The 17689-nt window shown below is 30.8% G+C and overlaps 1 protein-coding gene across 3 annotated transcripts in view; it reads right to left on the bottom strand.

The window, feature by feature from the left end:
• The window catches only part of LOC143195665 (runt-related transcription factor 2), a 207591-nt gene extending 190141 nt beyond the window's left edge, over positions 1-17450 (bottom strand). For 2 of the 3 annotated variants that reach the window (XM_076403042.1, XM_076403063.1), the window contains exon 1: positions 17245-17450. The gene's annotated coding sequence lies outside the window, so the exon portion shown is untranslated. Of the gene's footprint in view, positions 1-16929 lie in introns of all 3 variants that reach the window. The other variant, XM_076403052.1, reaches the window with a different exon arrangement.
• Between the last annotated feature and the right edge of the window lie 239 nt (positions 17451-17689).

Here is a 17689-nt window from a genome sequence, read left to right as displayed (position 1 = left end):
AGTAAGAGTGATGCAGCAAAAACGATTATTTTATGTACATATGTTATGGGTTTTTTCCTTTTTCTTGACCTTCATAGCGTCGATGTGCTTTTGGTAGATACTGATTAGTAATACGAAAAAAAAAGAGTATTCCCTGGTTGTTTAATATTTAAATACCATTTCTATCAGTGGTAATTCTTCTATAAAAATAGTTTAACTATACGGTATTGTTTTCAGAAATTCATTAATATTGAAATTGTGTTTTAGTTTTCAGTATTTTTTCGGCATCAAAATTCTATTTTTAATGATTCTATTACACGTATAAAAATATACAGTTAACACTCATGGTGAATAGGCAATTATGTAAAATCTGTTGTTGATTGAACACAGTTTTATTGTTCGATATGTGACGATGCTGTTAGGCTCGTAGTTTTAATTAAAATGAAGAAGTATATATATATATATATATATATATATATATATATATATATATATATATATATATATTTCTCAACCCAAAACTAGTCTTGTTATGTGCTTGCATGTATTCCTAATATTTTTGCTTTAAAAATTTATTTTTTTTATGTGCCTAGTACAATTTTAATTTACAAATTAACTTACTACTACTATTCTGTTGTACTTGGATTAATAACATGCAAGGTGAGTATCTGTGACATTAAAATCGTCAAGTTTAAAACCCTAAAAGCAAAATCGACAGTTGGAATATAATAAAGCAGCATCACCATAACACTTTAAAAATGATAATGGGCTTCGGCATCAAATTTTCATGATTAACATTATTTTATGTAGAAAATATCAAAACATTGACATTGATTGATCTTATTTTCACCATTAGATAAAGCTGATCAAAATATATTCATAGATATAAAAACTCATGAGAAATGATTTATTTTAATGAAAAAATATTTATCTAAAAAACAGCGCATTCTCCCACACATCTCAGAAACTATAGCAAAAATCAATGAATTAAATTACGAAATATAACAAAATCTTCCCCTTAGGCAGGATTTTCTACTACTCATACTCCTCCAATTTCTAGCTGATGATATCACTTCCCAACGAGGAGATGATAGAGAGGTAAAAACAACCGTGAAAACCTATTTTGAATCCATTAAGTGTGTTTTTTGGAGGGATGAAGTTCACATAGCAAACTATCAATGAAATAAGTCTATTGCAGTTTAGTATTATTATAATGAATAACAAAGTATTATTGTAATGTATTTTATACCCTAACTTTGCATTTTTCCTATTTTTGTATTAAGTTTATCAAGAAATGTAGAAACCAAAAATTAATAATTCACCACAAATATAGTAAAGTCGAGAATTTGCTTTGTAATGTTATGTCTGAAAAATGTACCAATAAATGTGTGCCTTTTTTTCGCGAAATATCGAGATATACGAGACAAAAGTTAAAACATCTCTAAAATTGGTCATTTAAAAATATCTTAACAATAACAAATTGTTTTTATATAAGCAAAGCATTGCAAACAAACAGCTTTTCTATAAGCATTCTGAGGTATGCATGAATGTATAACATATTATATAATTTTAACCAAGAAATCATTGTATATGTTGTAATCATTATTGTTTTTAAACGACTTCAAAAAAGTAGGAGGTTCCATGTTCCACTATATATATAGTTTTTTTTAATGTATTCTCGCAGATTTCTCCTTCAGTTATGGACTGATTTTCAAAATCCTTTTGTTATTATTTTGTTTGAACTACTACCACCAGATCAGGTTGAAGTTGGCGCCGAGCCAAAACAATACAAAAATAATAATATAAATTTCTGATATATACACAAAATTGAATTACGAACAAAACAAATCTAATTTGGTGCTCGGAACTGACTTTTGGTAAGTATTAAGCTAAATTGTGTGTATTTAGTAGAATATAAAATACGTGGAGTAGATATGTTAAATAGGGTTCTTATTTAGTTATAACGATTATTATTTAGATTTTTACATATTTTATTTTAAAACATTTTTTTCTTGTAAAATATCTAAGTTTGATTATTTTTTACTGTTTAGTGAATTCCGTATTTATTTTTTTTCGTTTCAATTCCGATCGAAGTTGATTCAATTTTGTTCTAAAAAAAATTTATTTTAAGTTTTGCCTCTTTTATATTGTAACTATATCATTGAAAAACTGAATAAAAATATTGATTTATGTAAATAATCAACTGTGCTTTAGGAACTATGTAAAAACTAAGTTTCTGTAGAGCCAATTATATCTACAGAACCAACTTTATCACATCTTATAAATTACCAATTACTTAAGCATTCATTTCATTATTCATCAACTAATACGCTGCTGTTGGTTCTGCAAGAGTATTCTTTACTAAATCCGACTACATTTGAGGATCGGTCTCAGGTATTCTGGTCTCGAATTATTTTAATCTCCTGTTTTTCAAAACGCTTTCAATAATCTAAATCCATCTTTTTCCAAGGCCGCTAATCTTTCAATTAAAGATCAGTTTTGCCACATAAATCTCTGAGGAATTCATGCACCTTTCATTATGAAATTTGCACCTCTGAATTTATTCCTCAATCATTTCTAATAGGATATAAATCTTAGAAGAGAGATATACGCAGAACTTGTTTTAAGCATTGCATTTGAACGGCCTCAAAAGAGACATCGCCCAAGTTTCGGAGCCATAAAGTAAAATTCGAAAAAAGTGCATTTTAGTTTCGACTGAAATATTCTCCCTTCATCCACATGCATCATTTTAGTTTTACAATGTTTACTATTACGTTTTCTCACTATAGGAACAATTATTGACTTCTTCAATGCTCTTTTCAATAGCCAAACTTGTGTTAGTAGCATGTGAGACCATTCAAAAACTGTGCTCTGTGATCGATTCCAGTACTCTTACCACACTTGAAATTGTTGGTATCCTTCCAAGTCCAACACTTATGCAACAGTCGCAAACAATAACTACCCCATCAAATAAAACTGTATTAGCAGAATAAGAAAAAGGAAGGAAGAGAAAGAAAAAAGAATGGAAAAACAAAGCAAATGAAAAGGTCAGTTCATCAAATCAATCAAATTCCATAATATCAACGATGGTGTATTATTGCGTCAATCAAGTCCATGGTAGCTGTTCTGAGTCAATATTCAGAAAGTTATTCTGCCAAATATCAAGTTTATGGCATTTAAATTAGGTAACAATATTTTTGAGTACATGAAACTCATAGCAATTTTAAAAAGCACGTTGGAAAAATGTGAGATGTATATGATATTTTGTTACATGTTCTTGTTAGCATTGCCCCGGTGTTTTCATTACCATTTATCCTATTTCTTACCTTATTAATAGATTAGATTTTTATTTAAAATGAGTCTTATTATATTTATTTTATGTTTTTTTTAAAATATCTATGTTGACAGAATAAACTTAATAAAAACTACAAACTGTATTAACGATTACTGTAAAAATGTCTGTTCACTAGTCAAATGAGTTAGTTTAATAAGGTCGATTCACCGCAAAAATTCAATACATGAAATTTAATTTAGATGGACGAACAAAATCAGGCACTTCCCTATACTTTTCTAAGCCGAATGTATGGAGGCATCTGGAATAACACAAGGACACAAGGACTAAACAAAAATACCAAAACCGTCTAAAGTGAACTATTATATATGCAGTATAAGTATCCCAAAATTCACACAAGAAATAACACATTGATACTAATTCCAAATTTACAAATATGTGTAACATTTCTATATAAAAATAATGTTGTAAAAATGAGTATGTTTATGTACATTTTTATTAGTTTCAAAGCTTTAAAAATTGTTACTACAATAATTGACAAAGAACACTCCGGTCAACTGAAAACGAAAAAGAAAGATAAAACTTTGAATCATAACCATAATAGGAGATCATTGGTTACAATGTATGCGGTTGAACTAACCAATAAAATCGCAACGGTCGTTATAAAAGTAGAAATGCAACAAAAATAATTTTGCAATATTATAATTATTGTCTATTAGTCTGCTAGTGCTGCTCATCAGCCGTATAGTGTTGATAATTAAATGAATAAAATTCTATAACATCAGCGCTGGCGGCAGTAGTTGTTACCTCAATCAAGTCCACGGTAACTGTTGTGAGTCAATATTCAGGATGTCATTCTGCAAAATATCAAGTTTATGGCATTTAAATTAGGTAATAATGTTTTGAGTACATAAAACTCATTGTAATTAAAAAAAAACACATAGAAAAAATGTTATATGTATATGATATTTTGTTACATGTTCTTGTTAGCGTTGTCCCGCTGTTTTCTATTACTCTTTATTCTATTTCTTATATTATTAACCCGTATTCTTTGACAATATAAGCCAATATGATTTTTATTTAAAATGAGTCCTGTCATTTTTTTTAAATACCTATGTTGATAGAATAAATCCAATAAAACCACAAACTATGTTAACGATTACCGTAAAAATTTCGGTTTACTAGTCAAATGAGCTAGTTCAATAAAGTCACCATAAGACTTCTGAAAAAATTCAACTATGAAGTTTAATTTAGATGGACGAACAAAATCAGGCACTTCCCTATAATTTCCTTAATCAAATGTATAGAGTCACCTATAATAACAAACAAGGTCCTTATTTAATATAGGTTAATAAGTAAACAGAAGGACTAGAGGAAGATACTAAAACCGTCTAAAGTGAACTATTATTTACGCAAAGTATTCCAAAATTCACACAAGAAATAAAATATTGATTATAATTCCATGTTTGCAAATATGTGTAATATTTCTATATAAAAATAATGTTGTTAAAAATGTATATGTAGAGAAAGTTGTAATAGATCGTGGAACTTGTTATTGCCGGAGTAAAGCTCTATCATTAGGTATTATTATTGTCCTTACCATGTCATTATGTGTTATTTTGCTGAAATGTAAACGACATATTTTTTCTCAGCTCTATTATTGTCAGCATTTCAGAATGTCGTATTACGACCCAACAAAGCCCGATTTGCACAGTTCTACTTTTTGTATTTAATTATAAAAAGTATTGCTAAAAATAATGTTGTCCTACTATCTCAATAAAAACATTTTTATTAGTTTCAATAGCTTTAAATGTTCTTATTATAGTAGTCGACAAAGAACACTTCGGTCAACTGAAAACGAAAAAGAAAGACAGAATATTGAATTATAACAAAACCATAATAGGAGATCGCTCTTGATTACAATGTATGCGGTTGAACTGACGAATGAAATCGCAACGGTCGTTATAAAAGTAAAAATGCAACAAAAATAATTTTGCAACATTACAACTGTCTAGCATTTAGTCTGCTAGTACTACAAATTAGCCGTATCAGGCTAATAATCAATTCCAAAAATGCATTTACTGTTTCTTAAAAATATATTATTTATATAGCAAATAAAGGTATTCAGGGAAAAAACTTTTTTTTTTCCTGTTTCAAGATTTAAATTCGAGCCAAAGAACAATATTATGTCAGTATACAGTTAGTAGACAATTAAATTTAACGCACAAAAAGCATAAAAATCAGTAGTTTGTGTGTTAATTATAAATTCTGATGTGTATGTTAAGTCGATAAATTAATTTTAAAGGACTTATAACTTATAACTTAGAATAAAGCTTAAGAATTAACTAAGAATAAAGCGCATTCACGGCAAGTTTAATTTTTTTTTACTTCAGTTAGAAGAAAAATGCGACTGGAGGTCATCGAATGCCTTGTTAAGCTTATGACAATCATACTCAATTTCATCAACATGTGAATACTGGTTTCGACGTTCCAAAAGTGATAATATCGGCATCGAAGAAAAAGAGCGTTTTAGATACCTAAGAAATTTGTCGACCAGGTTTGGAAGGCATTACTAGATAATGATCCTTGTAAAACGCAAGAATAATATGTAATGTGTTCTGAACTAAAACTTATTTCGATTAAATATTATTAGGCTACTTAGTTGGGTAATGTTTTACTGAATATGACTACTGAATTGATATTATGACGTGAAATTTATATCTTACCAGAAAAATAGACAAATTATTGATTGCTTTTTGGAGAACACAATTTAAACTGTTACCTACTACAAAAAGCTATAATAAGTGTCATTAGTTGTCACTCAATGAATGTCTAGTTTTATGTAAAATATGCACTCAAACATATTTACGAAACAAATAACATGTAAGTAAAATTCGGTTGTTTTATATTCACTAATGTGAACATTTGTTCTTGTTCTTGTTTCATTTTGTTCTTTAGTTTCGAAAACATATATTTTAGTGTTGAATTTCGAATTGCGCTAGAAGATGATCACAAAATAATAAATTCTCATTTTTTTTTTCGGGAAAGTCTGAGCATTCTAGAGACGAATTAAGAGAAGTATCATTGAGATAAATATAAAAATCGCAACGGTCGTTATAAAAGTAGAAATGCAACAAAAATAATTTTGCAACATTACAACTATCTAGCAATTAGTCTGCTAGTAGTACAAATTAGCCGTATCAGGCTAATAATCAATTCCAAAAATGCATTTACTGTTTCTTAAAAATATATTATTTATATAGCAAATAAAGGTATTCAGGGAAAAAACATTTTTTTTCCTGTTTCAAGATTTAAATTCGAGCCAAAGAACATTATGATGTCAGTATACAGTTAGTAAACAATTAAATTTAACGCACAAAAAGCATAAAAATCAGTAGTTTGTGCATTAATTATAAATTCTGATGTGTATGTTAAGTCGATAAATTAATTTTAATGGACCTATAACTTATAACTTAGAATAAAGCTTAAGAATTAACTAAGAATAAAGCGCGTTCACGGCAAGCTTAATTTTTTTTTACTTCAATTAGAAGAAAAATGCGACTAGAGATCATCGAATGCCTTGTTAAGCTTATGACAATCATACTCAATTTCATCAACATGTGAATACTGGTTTCGACGTTCCAAAAGTGATAATATCGGCATCGAAAAAAAAGAGCGTTTTAGATACCTAAGAATTTTGTCGACCAGGTTTGGAAGTCATTACTAGATAATGATCCTTGTAAAACGCAAGAATAATATGTAATGTGTTCTGAACTAAAACTTATTTCGATTAAATATTATTAGGCTACTTAGTTGGGTAATGTTTTACTGAATATGACTACTGAATTGATATTATGACGTGAAATTTATATCTTACCAGAAAAATAGACAAATCATTGATTGCTTTTTGGAGAACACAATTTAAACTGTTACCTACTACAAAAAGCACAAAAAGCTATAATAAGTGTCATTAGTTGTCATTCAATGAATGTCTAGTTTTATGTAAAATATGCACTCAAACATATTTACGAAACAAATAACATGTAAGTAAAATTCGGTTGTTTTATATTCACTAATGTGAACATTTGTTCTTGTTCTTGTTTCATTTTGTTCTTTAGTTTCGAAAACATATATTTTAGTGTTGAATTTCGAATTGCGCTAGAAGATGATCACAAAATAATAAATTCTCATTTTTTTTTCGAGAAAGTCTGAGCATTCTAGAGATGAATTAAGAGAAGTATCATTGAGATAAATATAAAAATCGCAACGGTCGTTATAAAAGTAGAAATGCAACAAAAATAATTTTGCAACATTACAACTGTCTAGCAATTAGTCTGCTAGTACTACAAATTAGGCATATAAGGCTGAAAATCAATTCTAAAAATTAATTTACTATTTCTTAAAAATGTATTATATAAATAGCAAATAAAGGTATTCAGGGAAAAAATATGCACTTAAACATATTTACGAAACAAATAACATGTAAGTAAAATTCGATTGTTTTATATTGACTAATGTGAACATTTGTTCTTATTTCATTTTGTTCTCTAGTTTCGAAAAAATACATTTTAGTGTTGAATTTGGAATTTCGCTAGAAGATCATCACAAAATAATAAATTCTCATTTTTTTTTCGGTCTGAGCGACGAAGAGTCTGAGCTTTCTCATCTCATCTCATGAGATCATTGAGGTTTTAATTACAAATAGTGATATTTTAATATCTTTGAATTTAAGAGTAATTATTTTTGCTAATATCGGTTACTAAATAAATATAATAATTTTTCTGTCAACCTCAAAAGCTCTATATATTACATATCTGATTTGAACACGAATTGAAATGCATAAACTGTAATATTAAAGAAGAATATGTTATTATAGGCAAGATTGAGGGATTTTATGATTAGAGAGAGAGAGAGAGAGTTTTATTCGCGTTAAGTCCTTAGTCTTAAATAAAAATAAAATTTACAGTTTATATATTACAAATAATCTTACGGAAATTGCCCCAAAAAAAAATTAGTCAACTAACCCGGATATACCCTAGTTTTTTTTTATTATTTACTTAATACATTGTTACTAGTCGTTTCCGTCTAACCTACAATTTATCTTTATGCTAACTTAAATCTAGGTATATAACTAGGAGGACCCATCGGCCCTAACTCAGTCCCTGGTGAAATAATGTTTATACATGTCACTGCTGAATTTATGCGATATATGCGCCTCACTACACAACACTACATAAAATCAGATGGTTTGATTCTTTTGAGTCTGTGTCCTGTTCTAGTGGTATCAATCATTGTTTATTATCAATCATTTGTTATTATCATTCATTGTTTATTTACTCCTATTTTTCCTCATACGGGCTGCACTTTAGTTGAGCTATCCATTATAATACTTAATAAAATAACCGCGTAATTTATTGAGTAAATGTCTAACACTAAAATGGGAGAAATAAAATATTTTTAACAAAAAAATTGAGCCGACTTCAAGAAATAAATAAGGAACTCACCAAAAATTAAAAAACAATCAAACTTAGATTCTTAACACCAAAACAAAACGTTTCAAAACAGAATATTTACATAATAATCGTTGTAATAACTAAATAAAAAATATACAAAAAATTTAGTTATATTTTATTGTGTTAAACCTTCTTACTAGCTTAATACCACTGATGATCTTTTCAAATTTATTCCATGTTTATTAAAAAACTATTTCATTCAGAGTAATGATTCTTAAAGGCATCTGATAATTCACATTTTTCATCTTAAATCTGAAAATAAAGGGTTATTCGAGTAACAATACATTTCTGCTGATCAGTACATGAATGAAGCCTAGCGAAAACCTAGCATCATGTTTTGTACTGTGTTATATTTATTTGATCCAAATTTTGGTACTATAAAGAAAAGATGCTTCTTGAAAAGTCCTTTCGGTGTATGATAATTATGGCATTTCTTCTTGTATTCATAGTTATTTTATGCATCTTCAATAGTAACATATTTCAATAACATTTTCATTTGTTTTACTTCAGAATTATATAATTATGCTACCCTTGTTTCTTTAATCCATTTCGGACATTCTATATACCTAAACAATAAAGACATAAACCTATTATATTACATGCCAATTTTCATAATTACATAAACAGTATTTAATTTCAATTCATTTAAAAGTCTAAAATCATCATTATTTTTTTAATATCCAGGTATTTTTGTTCTAAACAGATTATTTAACTTCAAAACAGGTAATTAAATCGTAAATTTTTATATTAACGAACAAATTAAATGGTGACGACAAAAAATAATGACGGAAAGCCAGCTACATTGCATGTTACTAGTATATACCGGTAAATAAACACGTGTTACATTTAATTTAAAAATTATTAAAGTTTGATGTATTATTTTAGGAAAGCATTTCAATTTTTTTTAACTAGACCGTGGGACATCGATATAAACAAGAGGCAGGTCTGGTAATAATGGTTGATAGGGTTAGGTCTTAACATATAAATATCTCAATGTAGATTTTCACGCTTTCTTACGTTAAAAACTCTCGCTAAATATACTTCTATGGTTTCGAGGCTTGGACATTGTTACGGTCTGACCTGTAAGCTTGAAGTTTTTCTATTGCGATGTTTAGGACAAATCCTGCATATTTCTCTCCGTGATCATATTAGAAATGAAGTCATTTGTTTCAGATACGACAATCTGTTCACAATTGAAGAATAAATTATGAGACGCAACGCAGATTACGATGATTTCAACATGTCTCTTGAAAGAAAGATGAACGAATTCTTGGCAAAATCAACCCTTTCGGTGAGAGACACGGCGAAGAGCTACGAAAAAGATATGGATTAAAATAATAGAAAGCGATTTGAAGAAGAGACGACTAGCATTGCCTGTGGGCCGAAAAATGGGCAGTTTTAGTGAGAAATAATCGAGGTTCTTCAGCACGAACCAAACAGTGTTTTGGTCGAGGAGTCTATTCTTCAATGCTCGTCATTCTCGTCGAGCGCTGCGCATGGATGTTTAAGTATGACTCTTCATTCATCATATTTGTAGTCGCACTTCAGTCATGTACAGGAAACATAAATGATGTTTTGTTCGTTTGAAATTCGTTCATCTTCAGATCTGAGAAAATAATTGAAATTCATTCGCTTCAGTAAAGTATCTCAAAGTGTGGGCCTTAGGGCTTAACTTAAATATGAATTTTGTTGCAGTTTAAAGATTGTGAGTATAATGATTATACGTTTTGTCGTTCGAGAAAAAAGATGTTATGCTTGTTTTTATACATTTTACCCATACATTCTGTGTTGTGAAAATAGCAATAAATCAGAGAGAGCTAAAACTAACGAATAGAGTGAATGATACAACAATTCAGATATTTGAGCCATTCGTTGATATTCATATTAATTCATTGATTCTGGCGATTACCTAGTGAGTTCTATTTTCTTGGAATGGAAAACTGTCTTTTTTATACCAAATCTTTTTTCAACAGTTGTTTTTTTTTATACTAAGTCACTTCGAAGCTAAATAATCCTGATCACATCACTGTTATCTTGTTTGCTTGGATCTTAATAATAGTTTCATAGTATGGGTTCAAATCCGTAAAAACTAAGTTACAATTTTACTGTTTGGTATTGAAGATTTAATTAAAGGTTATATTACTGTATCCTTATTTTAATTATGTAATTTACACAATACGTTATAGTTTATAACTACTTATAATTTCATTTCTACTTATATTTTCTTTAAGATACTTATGATAGTTCATAACTTTTCTTGTTAATAACTGTTATTAATTGGCATTTAAGTTGTTCTAGTTAGTTTAGTTGGCTTTTTAGTTTTCTAGATTTCTTCTTTAGGCTACTTAGTTTCCATAGGAGACACATATTATAGACACATAAAATAGGCCAAGCTTTCTTTCATTGATGTAAGTCGTTGTAAAGGTGTTTCTTTAAAGACGATTAAAGATTTATATAAATATTGGGATTTTGTGTCATCACCTAACCAACCTAATCAACATCTAAATCAATAATGCACTGCTGTTGGTGTCGCAGGACTATTTTTTCTCATATGTTTGAAATGGGTTTCTGATTATCTTGATCATATCTTGTAGACACCGTTGGCTCTTTCATCCAGAAGCTTGATTTCACCACATAAATCAGTCATATATACAGTTTTGTTAATAATAGGATGAAAAATGAATGTTAATGCCTAATAGTGAGTGTGATTTATATTTCAAAATGTTTTTGAACTATCTTCACTTTTCTTATATCACTTGAATTTTATGTCGGATTAACATAGGTTGAGTCACTTCCTTTGATTCAAGGGTTACGAGTCAATAAAGAGTCAGGATTTATCCATCTGGTTCACGTGGCATCTATCTAAAGAAGACTAAATTACTTTATCGCAATTTGTATATAACAATCGTAATGTAAAGACAGTTTCGGTTTGATTTCAACAAATCCTCATCGAAAATCTGATAATGCAATAAATGTCTAATGTTAAATATGTGACATGAATATAGTTAGAGAATTATCCAATTAGGAACCATCCAACTAGATAACAATTCAATAGAAATATATCAATACGTATGCTAAGTATTGTTAATTTATTAAATTTAATTGAGTACAGATATGTTTTTGCTTTTTTGGTATATTCCTTGGTAATTTTATTAAAAAAAACTATAATAGATATCTCAAATAGTAATAAATGGTTAAAATTATGTAATACTATACGACAAAAGAAATGCGTAAATATGGTAACTGATTCATAGATCAGTGAATGGCGATAGTAATAGGTAAAATATAGCACAGTACTACATAATTGTAACCGTATGTCTTCTTTTTTAACAATTGCTATTTTCTTATACTTGAATAAAAATATCTTGTATAATTACTTAATTTTAAATTTATAATTTTATATTCGATATAAAATCTATTGAGTGGCGAAATCTAATATTTTCTGTTATAACCATATGTGCCTATTGCTAAGCAAAATATATTGGATTGATATTCTGAATAAAATAATTAATCCTAGCTTACACTCAATAGTCACACATTTTAATTTTAAAAGAAGCAATACGAAAACAGTAAATGAAATAAATGTTCATATCCAAATTGCCTATAATTAATATAATTAGTCAATATTTACTATATTTAACAATAAATTGTTGCAGAACTACATTACTAGTGGGTGACACAATGTTTATTATCATTTCCTTAAGACGTTTTAAAATAATTCTGTTACTTTTACTAATAACAAATAATAATCATTAATCTTCTCTATTAATAATGTTGTACTATTAGGTGCTTGCATGAATTCTGGTCGTTTTGTGGCAGCATTTTGTTAACTTTTAGAAAATATATTAATCCAAATATTTTCCATCATTTTCTACACCATGTCGAAAGAATGATGTTAGTTTGACAGCGATCCAATCATCGATACATGTGCATGCATTTCTTCAGCATTTTGACACCACATGCCAGCCAAGACATGCTACTTCGACATAAACATCTGATAATCAAAAGGCGCTAGGTCCGGTGATTACGCTCGGTGCTGCAGAACTTCCCATTCGAGATGCAATATGTACCTTAAAGGAAGTGGCCGAGCGATGTCTTAAAATAGGATGAGTTTGCGTAAGCTCATTTTAACTTTGTTCAATTGATGTCAGTAAATATCTGCAGTAACAGTTTTATTGGGCTTTAACAGCTTTAACAGAGTAGACTATATCTTAAAAACTTTACGGCCATTAATATTCTTTGACAAATACATACTGATGTATTAATCCCGTACACGCCTTGCTTGTGTATTAATGTAAATACCACAGAACAGTAGTAATAAATTACTTTATAAATTAAAATTGTACTAAGCATATCTAATGGGCGTTTTCACATCTGCCGGCACCTACACGACAACGATATCGGAGGACGTGTAATAACACGTCAACAAATGGAACCCTTTCAGACTCGCCGATATGTCGGTATCGTGTCGTTGCCAGCAACGGCATGTCGGCAATGAAGCAATAGGTCCACTCGTGTCGATGGCGATTGTTATTGTGTACAGAGATATTTTTAAGGTTAAAAGAGGAAAATGTCTAGCTTTATATATGATATTGTAACACCAATTGAATTAGTAGAATCAAAGTCTTCCATATGGGACAATACTAATGAAAATGATAAAAACAAAATACGGTGCTGTGTCGGTGCCGTGCTGTTGGCGTGTCGGCGTCGTGTCGGTGCCGGCAGATGCGAGAACGCCCAATGTAAGATATAATCAATTAAAACAATATATTCGGCTAAAAATATAAAGATATGTATTTTGGAGTAACCCATGACTTCTTGCATTTGGGATTGTAGAAGTGGATCCACCTTTTAACGCCAATCACAACGCAGAAACTTTTTTTGCTTGGTAAGCAATGAAATCTCGTCAAGCCATTGTTACTCAATTTGGATTCTCGTCGCATGTAAACGCTTGGAAGCTAATTTCGTTCATTAAGTCTTTAGTCACCACTTTTAAATCGTAGAAACCAAAGCCGACAATTGATACTTGACGGTAGAAGATTTCTTCAAGTCAAACAAAAATATTAAATGTCGAAAAAATTTGTGAAATTTCGACCTATCCTAGATTAGCGTATAGGCGATTGGCATCCATATACACTGAATAACTCAATATTACTGAATAGGAAACCAAAAAGGATATCCAATTGGATAGCTTTAGAATTAAATTAGGTTGTTTAACAGTTCATAAATGTATACCTCTCATGTTCAGCAATAGCATCGCTGATCAAAATACATGCTAGTACATAAAATATAAACATGAAGAGGTTAAACCATAGGCGATTGGCATCTATATACACTGAATAACTCAATGTTGCCAAATAGGAAACTGCAATTATATGTAGAGAAATATCATAACCCAATTGGATAGCTTTAGAATTAAATTAGGTTGCTTAACAGTTCATAAATGTATACCTCTCATTTTAACAATAGCATGGCTGACCAAAATACATGTAAATACATAAAATATTAACAAGAAGAGGTTAAACCTGAAATGGAACACTCTTTTTTCAAGAATCACTATTTTGTTCTTTAGATCTCATTTCTTTTAGAAGCTGTTCTGATAATTAAAGACCTATTAGAGGAAATATTTGATGTAGAAGAAATGTATGATGTTAACTCTTTTTAACACTCTAATTTAACAATATTCTTCTAAAAATGTAAGATCTCTGTTATGTTGTCTAGCGAAGCACCATAATTGCTCTCCAAAAATATTAACTTGGACACTGTGATGACTATTTTGTACATTTTTTTTTTGTTAAAAAGACCTCGTATGTGTCTCTTAGGATATTAAAGTGCTTTAAATGGCCCATGAAGGTCAATTATTACTGAAATTGATTATTCTCTTATTCAAGAATCACTATTTTGTTCTTTAAATCTCATTTCTTTTAGAAGCAGTTCTGATAATTAAAGACCTATTTGAGGAAATATTTGATGTAGAAGGAAACTGTGTAGCTTAACTCTTTTTGACACTCTAATTTAACAATATTCTTCTAAAAATGTAAGATCTCTGTTGTCTTGTCTAGCGAAGCACTATAATTGCTCTCCAAAAATATTAACTTGGACACTGTGATGACTGTCTTGTATATTTTCTTGTTAAAAAGTTCTCGTATGTGTCTCTTAGAATATTAAAGTGCTTAAAATAGCCCAGGAAGGTCAATCATTACTGAAATTGATTGTTCTTTTTTTCAAGAATCACTATCACTTTATGTAGAAAGAAACTAGGTACCTTTATTCGTTTTGACATTCTGCTTTAACAATAATCTTCTAAAAATATAAGACCTTTAAAAACCTTGTTGTCTTGTCTAGCGGCGTCATGCGCTTATAATTTGCTATGCGCTTTATAATTGCCCCCAAAATTATTGAATTGGGCACTGTCATGACTATCATTGTATGTTTTTTTTTGTTAGAAAGTTATAAATTAGATAGAAAGATAATAAATTCCAACCAAGCTAGTCTATTAGTATTTTGAATTGAAAGGTTTAGTAATTACTTATTCAGCATATAATTACTGTTCACAAATTTTAATTGATATAACAAATTTTCATAGGTTTTATTCTTGATGTCCGTCCAGGTACTAGTCGAATGTACAACAAAGAATATTTGAGTTAATAAAATGTTATGTAATACGCTCCAGACTAACCGGCTATGTGCTTTTTTACTACCTTTGGAGCGGTCTGGGTTGTGGTTGGTTTGGGTTGGTCTGCTTCATCCTCAGTATCGCTTTGTATCACCGTTCAACAAATCGCCTCTTCTTTCCGTTAATTAAAATAATGTGTTCAAGTAAATTAATAGTTTTTGTTCTCTAAACCATCTTATGTGAATGACATGATATGATACGAATGTAAAATAAATATATGACTTTTAACTGGCGCAGTCGGTAGAATTCTGGGTATATTAGAAGGCTGTTCTGTTTTGAATTAATTCAATTAACCAGAATCAAATTAATTATCAAGAAAAGAAGAGAGGTTGGCCTTGGATTGGCAATCATTCCGCAGTGACTCGAAGCCTTTATTTGTGTAGTTAAATGGGATTCGGGCAAAAGTATTAGCAGCTGAAGCAGTAACGCCACAAAAAGTGGAATGAAGGTACTCAACGACTCCCAGCCATAAGCAATTACAAGAAAGAAACATTCAAGCTTTGACACTTAGTCAATGGATTCCTGGCAAATGCTTCACCTTTAAAGATGTACGGCCACCATAGGAGGACTGAAGCTTCTGTAACCTAACATCGTTTACTGCAATTTGAAAGATTGCGGTTCACGGTGAATGGTTACCCAATGCGGGTTGCAGTAACCCATTTTTTTAGCCGTACACTATTGGAATCTGGAGTCACTAAAGCTCGAAAACCATTCTATAGAGGCATACCATAGATATTTTAACAGAAATGGTGCCATCTCGACCATACAGGAAATATTCAAACATAATTTTACTATAACTATAAGCTGTCCATACCGAATAACAACCTTTTGTCTATCTGAATGGTGAACACGTGAGATGGGTTGATTTATTTTCTAATAGATAAGAACCTTCAGTGTCGCTTTATATCACCAATCAACAAACCGCCTCTTCTTTCCGCAAAATAAATTGATATTTTCAAGTAAATTAATAGTTCCACATATTTTAACTACTTCGGTGTCAGAATCAACACTTTTAAAACATTGAAATCATATCAGTATTCACATATTGAGTCCAATGGGGCCCAATGTCCACGGTTGCCATAAGCTTTACGCCACATTTGATGATTTGAAATTATTTTATCGGTACGGGTAATTCAGACATGTTCAAAACGCTGAAAAATGCCAATCTTCAACAAAGTGACACGCACTGAAAAGTAAAGCCTTAAAGTGAGACTTCAACATGAATTTGGTTGCGATGCGTCGTGACGCTCTAACACCATCTGTTGTAAATCATTTAAAATTAATTTATAGGCTTGATATATATAATTTGTTAATTATTAATCTTTTTTATTGTTTTTTTCTTCATTGATTTCAGTGTAAAAATGACGAAATCTTTTAACAAATTTAATTGGTTGATTGAACAGTAAGCGCCGAACAAAAAAGAATCGAACAGAACGACAGTGTTTGGCAAAATTTAACAACAATCTTACGTTTTCTCGTTTTTGTCGACATGTATTTCTTGCGCCGAAAATAAAAAGATTTATGGAATTAGCCATTATTATTCGGGAACACTTCTGTCGATTTGGAGGTGATTCGGGTAATTCTTAAAACCGGAGGGGTGATTATTTTTACTAATGTATTCATTGGTGTTCCTATCAATAGGTCAAACCATCCCTCGGCACCCGAATCCGCCAAAACACACCATCCACACACACACACACACACAGGCACGCACACTTCGCCAAAGGTGAATCACGGACACCTGACAAACAAACGAAGATCGCACAACGACGTTTCTTACTCACCGAACTGGGATTTCTACGGTGTTCTGTATCGGACCGGTTTATGCATGCACTAGACGTATTGACGATGTATTTCCACACTCCCCTGGCCGGCGAACAGTGTCTTTAGTGTTTCGGACGCGGGCGAAAACGTTTACCCTTTTCTCGATAAGAACAGACGGGTCACCGATATCACGATCCACTCGATTAGACAACCGACAAACGACTACGGCGACCGCGACTGACCGATCGGATAGCCCGTCGTGTGGCGGCAAACTTGACGTTAACCATCCCATCGTTCCGCGTCGGACAAGGAGAAAAAGATACGGCTGTGCGCGAGTGCGACGATGATGGCGATAGAAGAAGGAGGTGCTCGCCTTTCGTCGCGCCTTTCCGCTGCCTTTTTTGGCCTTAGGTCCCGACGCCGGGCCAAGAAAACGACGCGGAAGAGGCGGTGCCGCTGGGCGGG

Source organism: Rhynchophorus ferrugineus, unplaced genomic scaffold (assembly GCF_030347505.1).
Source record: "Rhynchophorus ferrugineus isolate W39M unplaced genomic scaffold, kcgeb_rfMv2 rfM1, whole genome shotgun sequence".
Taxonomy (NCBI): Eukaryota; Metazoa; Arthropoda; class Insecta; order Coleoptera; family Curculionidae; genus Rhynchophorus; species Rhynchophorus ferrugineus.
This window is presented reverse-complemented; position numbering and strand designations above follow the sequence as displayed.